Below are 13,938 nucleotides of genomic sequence, written 5' to 3'. Positions count from 1 at the left end.
CTTAAGAATTGAATGGTTTTATTAACCATATATGCGTGATTGTAATTGTCCCAATTGTTCACATCAACATAGCTTTACATACAAAATTGGTAACCATAACAAATCCCGCAGCATCGCACGGGGACTTTTGCTAGTTGCTTATATACATGTTTGATTGCAAGAGTTGGTTTGATTATCCATTTACAAATGCTAAAGAGAATATACCAGCCCTATTTGAAAAAAAAAAAAAAAAAACAGAGGACATCTTCATAAATTGCATATCCTCTAAAATTTGGATTCATGAATCCAATTCCTACTTTAAAAATCAAAAACAAACAATGATGTGCTATAGGAGCGATGAATGTTCCGTAACGATTCCATTTGATTTTTGGTAATACCCCTCATGGCCAAAATCAAAACCTATTAATTAACATTCTAATTTAATCATAAAATTTCATCTCCTTCGTCTTCCAAACGTCTTCGACACTTTTGTTGTCAATGTATTTGAATTTTGACTCCTCCTTTAGCTTACAGCATTTCTATCCATAAACTTTATATGGATTCTCTCTAGCTAGCTCGCACTTTATATTTGTCAACTTCAAATGAACATCTGCAGACCAGTACGGTTAGCTCCTTCGTTTTCTCAGCCATATCAAAAACTGAGAAACCCAAGTTAATTAATTGGCCGCTTCAAAAATCAAAACCCGGCCAGCAGCCACTCCCTGTCATTTCCCTTCTAACATGAAGACGACTCGGCACGGCTTCCTTCTGGTTCTAGTTCTGGTTATGGCTCTTGCTGTGTTTTCATGTGTCGTCATAGCTTGCTCCGATGGACAGTGCAAGGTTTGCGCCTCCCTAGCTAATCGATCTTCTTATTCTTCTTGGTGTCAATCATATGTAATGATAATTTTTCGAAGGATATAACTTGGTTCGAATGTGGTGTACGTAGCTCTTAGATCAGTGCTCGACGGACGGAGATTGTGAGGCGGGGCTTTACTGTTTCGGTTGCCCTTTGGAGTTTTCTGGCTCCAGATGTGTGAGATCAACCACCACCAACCAATTCCAGCTTTTGGTACGTTACCCTCTCTCTCTCTCTCTCTCTCTCTCCACAGATACAGACACACGACGATCAGTGAGTCACGCACTTTACTATGTGAAGTTTCCAACTCTCCATGACGAAACAGCAATTTTTCGGGGAAAGTGTCCACCAGTAATTTTAAAGGGGCTAACTGCTGTCAGGGCTTAGAGTCATAAGTCATAACGACTTCTCGTCATATAGGCCTTGATGGAAATGGACTCGTAGTCATCTCTGTTACTTCAGTAGGACTCAAAATCTTGGGTGAGCCACTATTTCACTCTTTCACACGTCAAAATTACCAATTAGATTTTATAAGCATAAAGTTTAACAATTAAACTACCTCATGTTTGTCGTGCCATACACCTAAGATACTCTCTCAGTCTCTTATCCTTTGAAATCGTGAACACTATATGGGTAGAATTGTCAATCACATACAAGCATCTTTGTTAGGCCACCCTGATTGAAGAGTTTCTGACTTTCTGGTCAGTGAGGTTAGACCTTCGGACAGACTATTCATTGGCTCCGGCCAATATATATGGGTTAAGGTGATGTGTCATTGCATCAATGCATTCAAATGTTAATACATGTGTTTTTTTTTTTTTTGTTTATATAGTCCTTAAACTTTAAAATAAAAACTATGGATTTCGCAGTCACTTGTTTTGTTTCATCACATGGTGACGTTTGAGTTGAACTTGTACTTTTATATGATTTATCAAATAGAGATAAGAATTTGTTTGTCAAATGATATGATAGTGTATACGATCTAACTTCGTTGTTGAAATTGATTTGTGAGATATGAAGACATGGAATGTCACCTCATCACTTGCTACACAAACTTGGTACTTTTTTTCCAGTAGCATTGCTAATCTCAAATGCGATTTAAGTAAGATTTGCTTATTTGTGGTTCTACAGAATAATTCTCTACCATTCAACAAATATGCATTTTTGACAACCCACACAATGCTTTTGCTATTGAAGGAGAGCCATCTCATACCGGAGTCCCTCATGTTACCTTCATGAATCAAGAAGACACTGTCACTCAACAACTTAACAATGGAGTTAGAGCCCTAATGCTCGATACCTACGATTTTAAAGGAGATGTCTGGTTGTGCCATTCCTTCAAAGGAAAATGCCATGACTACACTGCATTTGTAAGCAAACCAACTTCCCTATTTCACTTCTTTTCATTACAGATGTTGCCAAAATATGTTGCCTATTACCTCAAAATTGCAGGAGCCAGCTATAGATACATTGAATGAAATCCAAGCATTTTTATCAGCAAACCCAGGAGAAATTGTGACATTGATATTAGAGGACTATGTTGAAGCTCCAAACGGATTGACAAATGTTTTCAAAGCTGCTGGATTGATGAAATACTAGTTTCCGGTATCAAACATGCCCAAAGGTGGTCAGGATTGGCCGTTGGTTAGCGATATGGTCACTAAGAACCAAAGGCTACTTGTATTCACTTCAAAACAAGAGAAGGAACAATCCGAAGGGATTGCATACCAGTGGAACTACATGGTTGAAAACCAGTGCAAAGAACCAACTAAATTAAGCAACATTGGATTTTTTTTTTCGTTGTTTCAGAAATGTTGTGTTATTTTTGTCTCTTAATTATTGGAGAGCACACAATTTTGCAGATGGAAATGATGGAATGAAAGCGGGAAGCTGTTCAAACAAAGTTGAATCGTCGCCTCTAAATGACAAGACTAAATCATTGGTGTTGGTTAACTATTTTGGGTCAGTTCCCATTAAGCAGCTCTCATGTCAATTCAATTATGAGGATTTGGTTAGCATGCTTAACACTTGCTATGGTGCTACTGGAAACCGATGGGCAAATTTTGTTGCGGTTGATTTTTACATGGTAATGCACATACTTCTTCTCTTGGTTTAGTAATTAACCACTGGAAAATCGACAATGTAATTGGAATTAATTACATTTCTGTTGGTTTTGTGATGTAGAGGAGTGGAGAAGGGGGATCGTTTCAACCTACAGACACTCTCAATGGAGAACTCATATGTGGATGTAACGATGTCCATGCATGTGTGGTAAGCTATGAAATATGATTCTTCATCATATATTCCATTTCATCATCTGGCCTAATTGAGTTTTTGGTGAGCAAAAGTATGTTCATGAAGATAACAACATTGATAATTGTTGTTCTTGTTTGCTTGCAGCCAGGATCAACAACACCCTGCAAGGTATAGAATGGAGCATTGTAATTTATCAATAAGCTTATCACAAGCCGGGACTTGAACGCGGGTCTTTCGGGAGAGAGCAGAGTATCCTGACCAACTAGACTACAACGGATGTGTGGCATCTAACAAAATAGGTCCTATATAACTGCTAACATGCGGTTATACGCGCCGAGCTCAATTATGTTTAGCAGGCTTAGAAGATGCGTGGCCCGAAGCTCTGAAAAACATGATATACACATTAGTGTTTAGACTTTAGAGAATGACAACTCTAAAGTTTAGGAAGGATACGTACATTATTCCAAAACGAACAAACTTGGAAGACTCAAGATCCCATAAATAAATAAAGAAGGGTGAGGCTATTTCCACCCTACCAAAATTTTTATATGAAATTTCCAATTTCACCCTCAAATAATTTTAAAAAGAAAAAAAGATATTACCATTGAAAATGTGAAATCGGAAAAGAAAAAAGAAAAAGAAAATTAGCACACTATCAACCCCATGCCTACTAGTTTCTTTTTACTACGCTTAGATGATAATTTTTTTTTTTTGGTATAGAAAGTTGTTATGATAATTAATAATTAGGATGTCTGTTGGGTAAAGTTTTAATTAAAAAAAAAATTGATTTCTCATTTTCATTGTTTTCTGTTAATAATTGTTGTTAAGGACAATTTTGGGATTTTAAAGAAATTTTTTTGTTATAGGGTTAACAAAGTATTTAGTAGGGTGAAAAACTGAAAATAGACGCACCCAATAAGAAATGTCTGTTGGAGGGAAAACCAACTAGAATATTGAGAAAAATATTTAATGTGGAAACAAATACTCCAAAACAAAAACACCCGGTATATATCTTGGTTGTTGCCGGACGGAACCAGGCCACGACTTAGAGTAGTTCAGAAGCGACTAGACTCATCGACGAAGGGTTCGAAGTCGAGCCCGATGAGTTTCCATGATTTCCGACAAGCTCGCCGCACACCGTTGAGTTTCAGATCACCTTCGCCTTCACCGATTGATCGAGGCCGTCCGGGATGTCTAGAGGGTGCGTCTGGCACCCGCAGGGCAACGATCGCCTCCTTCTCGCCGCTAGAGGAGGAACGTCCGCACTTTTTTTGGGTTGCGTATATCTGCTCTAGATCGTTCCTGTATACACACACACACACACGGAGTAGTTCCAAATAGGACGTCCGCACTTTTGCTAAAGTGCGGACATTGACGTTGCAGCTCGGCTAGGGGTGCGACGGAGGGGTGGGGCTTGCCGGCGGAGGCCAGGGGTCGGACGGATCGGTCTGCAGTCGGTGGAGTCGCGGGCGACATGGTTGCAGCGATGCCCAGAAACCTACAGTTGCAGGTGAGGTCGTTGCCCAGAAACCTGCAACCTCATCCTCTTCTGACCTCGATCGCTGCTCAGAAGCTGTCTGGGATACCTCTGGCCTCCATCCGGCCCGATTCGCACCGCCGTCGCGGCCTGAAACGCTGCAGAAGATCGATATATATATATATATATATATATATATATATGGGGTTCTCAGAAACGGAGGTTTGTTCCTTAGCTAAGGAATAGATTTCTTTATTTTGACCACTTTTTTATCATAAATTCACATCTTAACCGTTCTGTTTTTAGGTCCTAATGTATAGATCACTTCTGCAAAATTTCAGTCAAATTGATTATCGTTAAGGCATCAAAAACTGCAATTTACCATTATAAACACGAATAGTTCAGGTTGGAAAGATTATGTTCGTTCATTGATTTAATCAAGTTCCATACCTTAACGATCATCAAATTGGCTTAAAATTTGCAATAGACCTTTAACAAGCCTCTATTGCCCCAATATAATTTTTTTTTTTTCATTTTTCTTTCATTCTGGGCCTTCTACCCCCATTTTACCAAAAAAAAACAAAAGGAAGAAAGAAAGAAATAAATAAATTGATTCGGGCACCCAGAGAAAATCTCTGGGCACCTGGTTTATCGTTCTCCTCCGCCATCGGCCTGAGTCGAGCGCCAGAGAGCAGGTTCGAGCACCAGAGGTCAAGCGCCGGAGGTCCTGCGTCGAGCACCTGAGGTCGAGTGCCGAATCTCTCCAGAGATACAGAGTTCGCGAGCATCGGCGTGGAGGTGGAGCTACGATGTTGGAGGTGGAGCTGTGATGCTGGACGATCTGGGAAGCATTCCGGCAAGGATCTGTGATGCCAGAGTTCAGGTTTAGGGCCGTGCCGGAGGTGGAGATCGGTGAGAGAGAGAGGGGAGAAAGACAGAGAAACCGGCGGCGTGGAGAGAGAGGAGAGAGAGAAAATAGTGGGTGGATGCAATTTCTTAATTATTCAAAGGGTAAAATTGTCATTTTATTATAAAATGGGTAAGTGAGAATAAAAAACTGTTGCTGGGGTAAGTGGGATAACTTTGTCTCATTTTGGTGCTTTACGTCAATGACCTTTTAAAAAAAAAGAAAAAGTTTATACCTAGAGGTTGTCGAAGATTTCAATTAAATCAAATTTATGGTAAAAATGTAACAAGTCCAATAAAATCAAAGTTGGAGTAAGCGCGAAGCACAAACTAGAGATAGATAGTAAGGGCGGGAGATCGACCGGACAGTTCAATTGAAGCACTGTTGTACAACGCAGAGGAGGAAAAGCAAAGCATCATCGTTTTCTGCATTGCCATAGCTGCCTTCGAATCCCAGTGCTATGAAATTATATTTCTATTTTCTTTTTCAATTTCTAATTTTTTTTCAATTGGGAATTTTGAAACCCTAGACCTTTGGAGGGGCTGCCAGGGTGTCAGTTGCCACTGGAAGTGCCCTTATGTGATTAGTGGGACAATTGGGCGCAGAATCAGCTTATGGCTGCTGGCTCTGACTTGCTTGGAAAGGTCTATAATATTCAGGTATTCTCTATTTTTTTTTTTCCTTTTCATATTTTGTCAATTTATTTATGCATTGCTCTGATTTTGCTAATATAGGCATGAAATTTGGCATTTCTGAAGCAAAATTATTCAATTAGGTACTGTATCTTAGAAAATGCAATTCCTTTACCATATTAGGAACTTGAGAAGCTTTATTTGGTGGTGTGAGAAAATCAGGGGTAGCGTTATTACCTTGCTTTGAAACAAATAGTTGTTATTCAATCCCAGCATACTTCTCACTTATGGTGATGATGTTGCTCCAATGCTCTACCTATCAACCGAGAGAATGAATCTTGCACGGAAGGCCTTGAGATCATGCAAAAGTCGCCATGAGGCCATGATTTTTGACTGGGAGGCAATGAATCTAGCTGGGAAGATGAGGTCATGCAAAAGGTGGCCATGAGATCATGAATCTCGACAGGGAGGTCTTGAGATCGATCATGCCAAGTAGGTCATGAGATCATGCAAAAGAGGCCTTACATCTTGATGAGGAGGCAATGAATCTCATAGGGAAGGCAATAAGATCATGCAAATGTGGCCACGAGGCCATAAATCTCACCCAGGAGGCCATGAATCTCGCCGAGAGGATCTCAAGCAGGAAACAATAAATCTCACACGGAAGACCATGAGATCATGTAAAGGTGGCCATGAGGCCATGAATCTTGACAGGGAGGCCAATCTCGCCAATAAGGCAATGAGATTTTACGAAGGGTGACCATATGACCATCAATCTTGACAAGGAAGCTCAGAGATCATGTCAAGGAGGCCTTAAATCTTGACCGAGACGCTATGAAATCTCGACCGAAAAGACAATGAGATCATGTAAAGGTGGCCACGAGGCCATGAATCTGGCCCGAGAGATTGACATTGAGTTTTACTGGGAAGCATTGAGATCTCAAATAGGAGGTCATGAGATCATGCAGAGGAGACTTGAATTCCGTATGAGAGGCACTGAGATTTCGCAAAGGAGAGCTTGAGATCAGATAGAGGCCTTGAATTCCGTATCGTAGGCATTGAGATCTCGCAAAGGAGGCCTTGAGATCATGCATAGGTGCCATGGTGTCATGTTAAGGTGACGAAGAGAGCTTAGGCAAGAAAGATGACTTCATGTATGGGATCCCACAGACGGCTGTCATAACACTGAGACTAGGTAAAATGCATGAGAGACATAGAGATAAAATGTATAGTGGTTCACCTTGCTCCTGAAGAGATGTTACGTCCACTTAGGATGTTTCACTATAATAAGTAACCATTGTAGTGCTACAAGTGTGGGGAGATCATGGATCAAGCCCCCTAGATGAGAGGGAGATGGTCTCTTTTATAGATAAGGGAAGTCTCCTCTCCATTACATGTTTCCGATGTGGGATATGTAGAGTAGAATTGCTTTTCTTGAAGACTTTTGGAGAGCATGGGAATGTGGCCTCCCTGTGAGATACCCTCTTATCTCCACTATAGCAAGGTAGCTCGGGTGTCTAACTAGTATTAATTTATAAGTGCGCCTGAGCGGATATCATAGTACGCTAGGGCGCGTAGTGGTGTGTAACTTCCTCAAGCCACGCATTAGTGAGTCCATGTCGCCATTCTTAAGATGACGTTGGGGAAGGTTTCCTGCTTGCTACGAATTCAATTGAGCTGACTGATTCCGCATTATCTAGATTCACCTCAAAAGGATTTCGCCTCAAGCAATTTATCAAATAGGTCGGGCCGCCTCTCTCTTTGCTCATTTCTAGACTAAAACTCGATTTCGCCTTATTCAGATCCGCCGCAGAGGGATTTCCCCTCGAACTTACCAATTCTTCCTTACTCAGATTGAGTCTGAATAGATTTGTTCTTGAGGGAACTTCTAGAATAGATCGGGTTGCTTTTCCTCCAATCACGTACTTCTTGATTAGGAACCCATTATAATATTTTACGCTCCCACACGCACCTAATCTCTTTTTGTCCACCATTCTCAAAAAAAAAAAAAAACAAAAAAAAAAATCTCTTTTTGTCCACATTTAAATGGGCTGCAAGCCCCTAATCTCTTCTTGCCCACATTAAATAGGCATGAAAATTCTCCACATCCGAAAGTTGGCTGAGCCCAAAATCACCCAGTAACTTCAGTCAATTTTTGTTATTTAAAAAAAAAAAAAAAGTTATATCCTTCACATCCAAAAGTTGGTCTTGGCCAAAAATACCCAGTAACTTCAGTCAATTTTTGTTATTTTAAAAAAAAATAGTTATATCTGGTGGTCGCAAAAGATTTCAATTAATTAAATTGTTTTACAGCCACCACAGTGAAAATGGAACAAGACCGGTAAAATCAATGTTCGAGTAAGCGTGAAACACCAACTTGAGAGTTGAGACAGAGAGTGAGGGCGGGAGATCCACCAAATAGCTCAATAACAAGGTAATTTGAGCCAAAAGCCATGAGATCGGCACATTCAGGTCGAGTTTCACAAGGTAATTTCTTTTTGATAAGTTCATAATAGATCCAGAATCAGGTTTCAAAAAAATGGTTGATGTTGGGTGAGGGATTCCAGACTTAAGGTTAAATTATTACTAAATGCTTGATTGGAACCCTGTCATCTACTTTGATCAAGTCGTGGTGACTTTTTCTTGCAAGTGAAATACTGGAACTCGCAATTGAACATGGTAAATTGGCGATCATTATTCATCACATGCATGTTCTTACAGGGCTTCTGAACTGAAGGGCAAACATTTCTTACAGGGCTTCAACAAGTCAATATAAACGCTGATCACCTGCAATTGTGTCATTGGATTTTCCATCAGGACAGTATAAGTAGTAAATTGCATGAAATACGCATGTTATTGGGGGCAGTAATTATTCCATTGGGCCCCAATAATTCATTAAACGGAGCCTTTCATTCAAAGAGTTACATCAGTTTCGACCTTCCCCTTCTGGATTATTACTCTGAGGTCGTACTTGGTGATCCGGCGTAGAAGATCACTACTGATCCAGTACTCGGTTCTGGTCAAACAGAAACATTTGATTCCAAATCAGATGTAATCAGTATGAAATACAGAAATTGAATTGTTGTACCATATTAAGCCAGGCTGTGTACTTACATGTCCTTCACAACAACGTTGAAGAAGTCTTGATAGTGCCTTGCCACTGCCCAATGTCCTCCATGTTGGCTTATCGCAGTTGACACCCTTTATGTTGATCTTGTTCTCCATTTTTCTCTGGGCCTGCGGCATGATTCCAGCTTTCTTCGGTGCAGCTCTCTTCCTTATTTTTGCTTCTTCGGGAGTGTCATACTCCCATTCGTCTTCTCTAGCCTTCTTGGCAACCCTTCTATAAGTCTTCACATTCTTCTCTATTGAATGAATCTCTAGAGTTTTCTTCTGTTTTTGTTGTTCGATTTGGGCACCTACTTTCTCTTCTTCCTTTCAAACTTCTGCCATCACTTCTTTCTCAGTGATCATCCTTACTATGTTATCGAGTTGTTCTTCTTCTTCTTGATTCCCACCTTCTAGTTTCCAGGGTTGTTCTCGGCTTTCTTCTTATTGTTCAGGTACTTCCATTGATAGAGGAAATTCATTTGAGGTCATCGTCTCTATTGAATGTCCCACACTGGCTGCATAATGGGTTTCTTCTCCAACGCTTGGTCCAAAGTTTCAACTTCATCTTGAGGGGCTACTTTAGGCATGAAAGGAACTATTTGAAGCTGTCTTTGTGGTGGGGGGGGGGGGGGGGGGACCTCTCCCTTTTCCTTTCCAAGCCTAATGTACAAAGCCCTAATGAGGTTGTTCTTGGCCTTTTTTTCATTCTCCATCTCTTTAATCCTCTCATCAGCAACCTTTAGCTTGGCCCATAATTCTCTGTTCTGCGCACTCAGGTCATCGTTTGCTTTGGCAAGCCTTCCTAGCTTTGCCTCCATTTCTTTCGTTGGCTTTGTCTCACCAACGGCTGCCTCTATTTCACTGATTAGTTCTTTGATATTCTCGGTTAGCCTTTCATTTTGTTCCTGTTTTGCTTGGCTTGCCTGTGGCACTGGCAAATAATAGAACCAAAACATGTAAGTTATTAGGACCCAAAATTGTGTTTACTGAGGGCCAATAATAATATTATTGCTTCCCAGTAGACCACCATAGATGCACCCACTACATAGATTTACAAGCCAATTTCACATCTAAGACCTAATTTAAGTTATAGCAGAACCAATGAAATAACATTATTGGGGGCCAATAATTTTTCTATTACCCCTCAATAACTGACAGTAGACAACCTCAGTTATGTTACTCACCCAATTATCAAAGCTTGGTGTATCTTGCACCTCATCACCCAGGTCGAGGTCTTCCAATCCTATATTTGCAGACAATGGTCCAGCTTTTATTAGATTATGTTACAATCAAAAAGTCAGTTCGATGTAATAATCAGACATGTAAATGCATGTAAAGTTATCGTGTTTTGCTTACTACTTCCAGGTTCTCATTCCTGTACAGCTGCTCCAGGCTAAATATTTTGTTTATCGACCATCGGATGAATCTTGGAGTTTCATGCTGCTTTCCAGGTATCCAGGTCTTCGCCTTGGTCTTCTCAAGAAACCAGTAGTAGATGAGAAGAAGACATCCATTCATTGTAGCTGGACTGTTTTTCCTATACTTTTGGAGCCCTTCCATCAAGAAGTCCAGAATAAGCCTTGGCCAATTGTACATGTTTATGGTTCCAATTCGTTCACATATGGCAACCATATCCCATGTGATCTGAGCTCCAATTCTGGTGAAGAGATAGGTTATCATCAGCACGGCTATCTTACTGGTGTCTTTCTGTTTTGCCGGTTTTGTTAACTCAGCTGCCAGCTTCTTTTCTACATCTGTTCTCAGGATAGCTTGCTTCTTCAAAGGGCTGCCAAATATTGGGGACACTTCCATCTCATCCCTCACCACCCTCCTGTTCACATTGAACACTTCTCCTTCAGCCGGAAGATGAAATAAAGCCGTGACATCCTCCTCTGTTATTTCCATAAGAACATCCCCAAACTTCCACTTGTTGTCTGTGCGGTCGAAGTGCTTCATGATTATCTCCAGGTCCGCTTCATGCTTGTGGAGCTGGATCTCGGTTATCTTGTCTTCCCAGAATGGTTCGATCATTTCACCAAAATCTGTGTCCCTCAATATTTCCTTCGTTTCTTCTAGTATTCTCTCCTTGTGTGCATCTACCACTCTCCGGAAGGAACTGAGCATGCACTTCTGCTGCTTCCACTCAATCTTCACTTTTTGGACCTCTTTCTTCTGCACTTCCTTCTTATTTGTCCATTTTCTTGGCTTCTTGGCTTTACTCATGTTCGGTTTAACATTTCTCCTTTTCTTTGTTTCTTCTTCTTCTGAATCCTCTTCCTCTTGAATTGTTTTCCTTATCGGTTGTTGCTTGTTTTGATTACAAACCTATTCGTTGTCTGTTCGCCCTCTGATTCTGATTCTTCTTCAATCGATTGTTCTGAATCTTCATTGACGTCCTCATTAGCAGATTCTTCATCGGAAATTACCTCTTCCTCTTGTCGCTTCCTCTTTCTTATTTGGTCTAATTTTTGTTGCAGAGGCTGGACAAATGTTGACTCTGTACCTTGGTCAGAACTCTCTGAACTCCGGACATCTGCTTCGGAGTCACTGATCAGGTTGAACTTTGGTCTAGCCATTCTGCTCGCAAGCAAAACCAAAATGATCATCTTTTAATAAAAAAGAAAACATTACTTACAACTAAAAAACTCATTACGGGGTGGCAATAGTGTCTCTACTGCCCCCCAATAGACCACCAAAAATGCACCATTTTGTTGGATTCACAGAGAATTAGACATTATTACACAAAAAACAACAATTAACTTATCAAAACACCACACTATATTGATCCCTGTCCCCCAGTTCAAAGTCTACTGGGGGTCAATAATGTGTCTATTGCGCCCCAGTAGACCAACAAACAAACACCACATTTACATTGCAATATCAGATTACTCACATTGTTGAACAGAGAATAGATCATTGGCCCCCAATACAAAGTCTAATGTCTCTACTGCCCCCCAAAAGACCACAAAAAATACACCATTTTGTAGGATTCACAGAGTATTTAACTTTACTACAAGTAACTTATCAAAACAACACACTATAGTGATCCTTGTCCCCCAGTTCAAAGTCTACTGGGGGCCAATAATGTATCTACTGCCCCCCAGTAGACCAACAAACAAACACCACACTACATTGCAATATCAGATTACTCACATTGTTGAATAGAGAATAGATCATTGGCCCCCAATACAAAGTTTACTGGGAGGCAATAAAGTAATATCTTTTATGGGTAAAACTCCACAATAGGCTTGTAATCAGTCTGCATGTTCACTCAATTTACACTTTATATTCAAAAACCAACTTTCATAACTGTATTTTGCAAGTATTATCCAGAAACCCTAGATTTCACATATTTCCGCTCATCCAAAGTCAGTTTCACAAAACATGGACCAAAATTAAGCTATTAACAAGTTTACATTGAAGATTTATGTAATAGATTCCGCAGAAAACATGAAATTCTGAAAAACAAAGTCAGAAACCAAAGTTTTACCTGTTTTGATGTCTCCGAAACCCAAAAAAGGGAGAACCGTTGCAGGACCTGGAAGAGTAGTCGCTGTTCAACGGTGAGTATTCAGGTCTGTGTGACAGAGACGTAGCTAGAGAGAGAGAGAGAGAGAGAGAGAGAGAGAGAGAGAGAGAGAGAGAGAGAGAGAGAGAGAATCGGGTATGGAGGGACGAACCGTTTTGAATCAGTTTGACGTTTGTGAGAGAGAGGTAACTGACAAGTCATGCGGTTTTAGTGTAGCGGCACTACCGTAATATCATTTTTTTTGGAGCCTAGATCAGTCATGACACTGTTGAATTGGGTAAGTGGGCACAAACAGTTGAAGGAGGAGTGATTGGGGAAATTATGGCCCAATTATGGGTAAGTGGTAAAATTAGTTTCGATGGGCATTATGGTAAAACCAATACTATATACCTACAGCAGATGTTTAAAAAAAGAAAAAATAAAAGAAAAACTGCCATAGCAACCATACACACGAACTTTTTCACGAATGAAGACTTTGGACATAATGGGAGATGATCCGAGAAAAGATGGATTGAACTGTCATATACAAATTATATAAAAGGAGATTGAAACCCAATGAGACGGAAAAGAGGCATATTCAAACCTGGAAGAAGAAAGAGGAGGAGAGTACAATTATGGGTAGGCCGCGCCTTTACTGCTAATAGTTGGTTCATTGTTAGATTTGTTTGCCAGTTTGGATTAGGGATTTCCTCGGTTGAAACATCACCTTTTCACTATTTCAATTTGGTCTTTATATAGTAATTGATTGTTTTTTGGTGAAGATACGTAGGGAGTTTATTTGTTTGTTCAAATGGAAGAGTGAACAATAGGTATCCCTTAATCTTGGTTCCATATATGTATTCATATTTGTACTGTTGTAGTTTTCTCTTTTCTCCTCTGTTTAATTGGACTAGCCTTCCTGCACACACATGGCCGCGCTCGCGCGTGCGTTTTTTTTGTTTCCAATTGTTATTATGTTTTAGTATTAATTAGCTGCTATTTATTTACAATTTTTTTTAAGATTAATGTTTTTGCTGCATCTATTTTGAGGTTGGGTTTTCGTATCCTAGTTAGGGAAACCTCGACGGTGCGAGAAATTTTTTTATTAATAATAAAAAGAAATAGTACAGTTAGTCATGGGGACATAAAAGCCTTAATCCTTGCTAGAAATTGAAATTAGAAAAAGAAACAACCATCTTAATCGTTCAC

At 40.1% G+C, this 13,938-nt stretch overlaps 1 pseudogene; it reads left to right on the top strand.

The window, feature by feature from the left end:
* Window positions 1–720: 720 nt before the first annotated feature.
* Window positions 721–6,558, top strand: LOC112199559 (annotated as a pseudogene).
* Window positions 6,559–13,938: the final 7,380 nt, after the last annotated feature.

Source organism: Rosa chinensis, chromosome 1 (genome assembly GCF_002994745.2).
Source record: "Rosa chinensis cultivar Old Blush chromosome 1, RchiOBHm-V2, whole genome shotgun sequence".
Taxonomy (NCBI): domain Eukaryota; kingdom Viridiplantae; phylum Streptophyta; class Magnoliopsida; order Rosales; family Rosaceae; genus Rosa; species Rosa chinensis.
The sequence above is the reverse complement of the archived record's forward strand: the minus strand, read 5'-3'. Positions and strand labels throughout refer to the sequence as shown.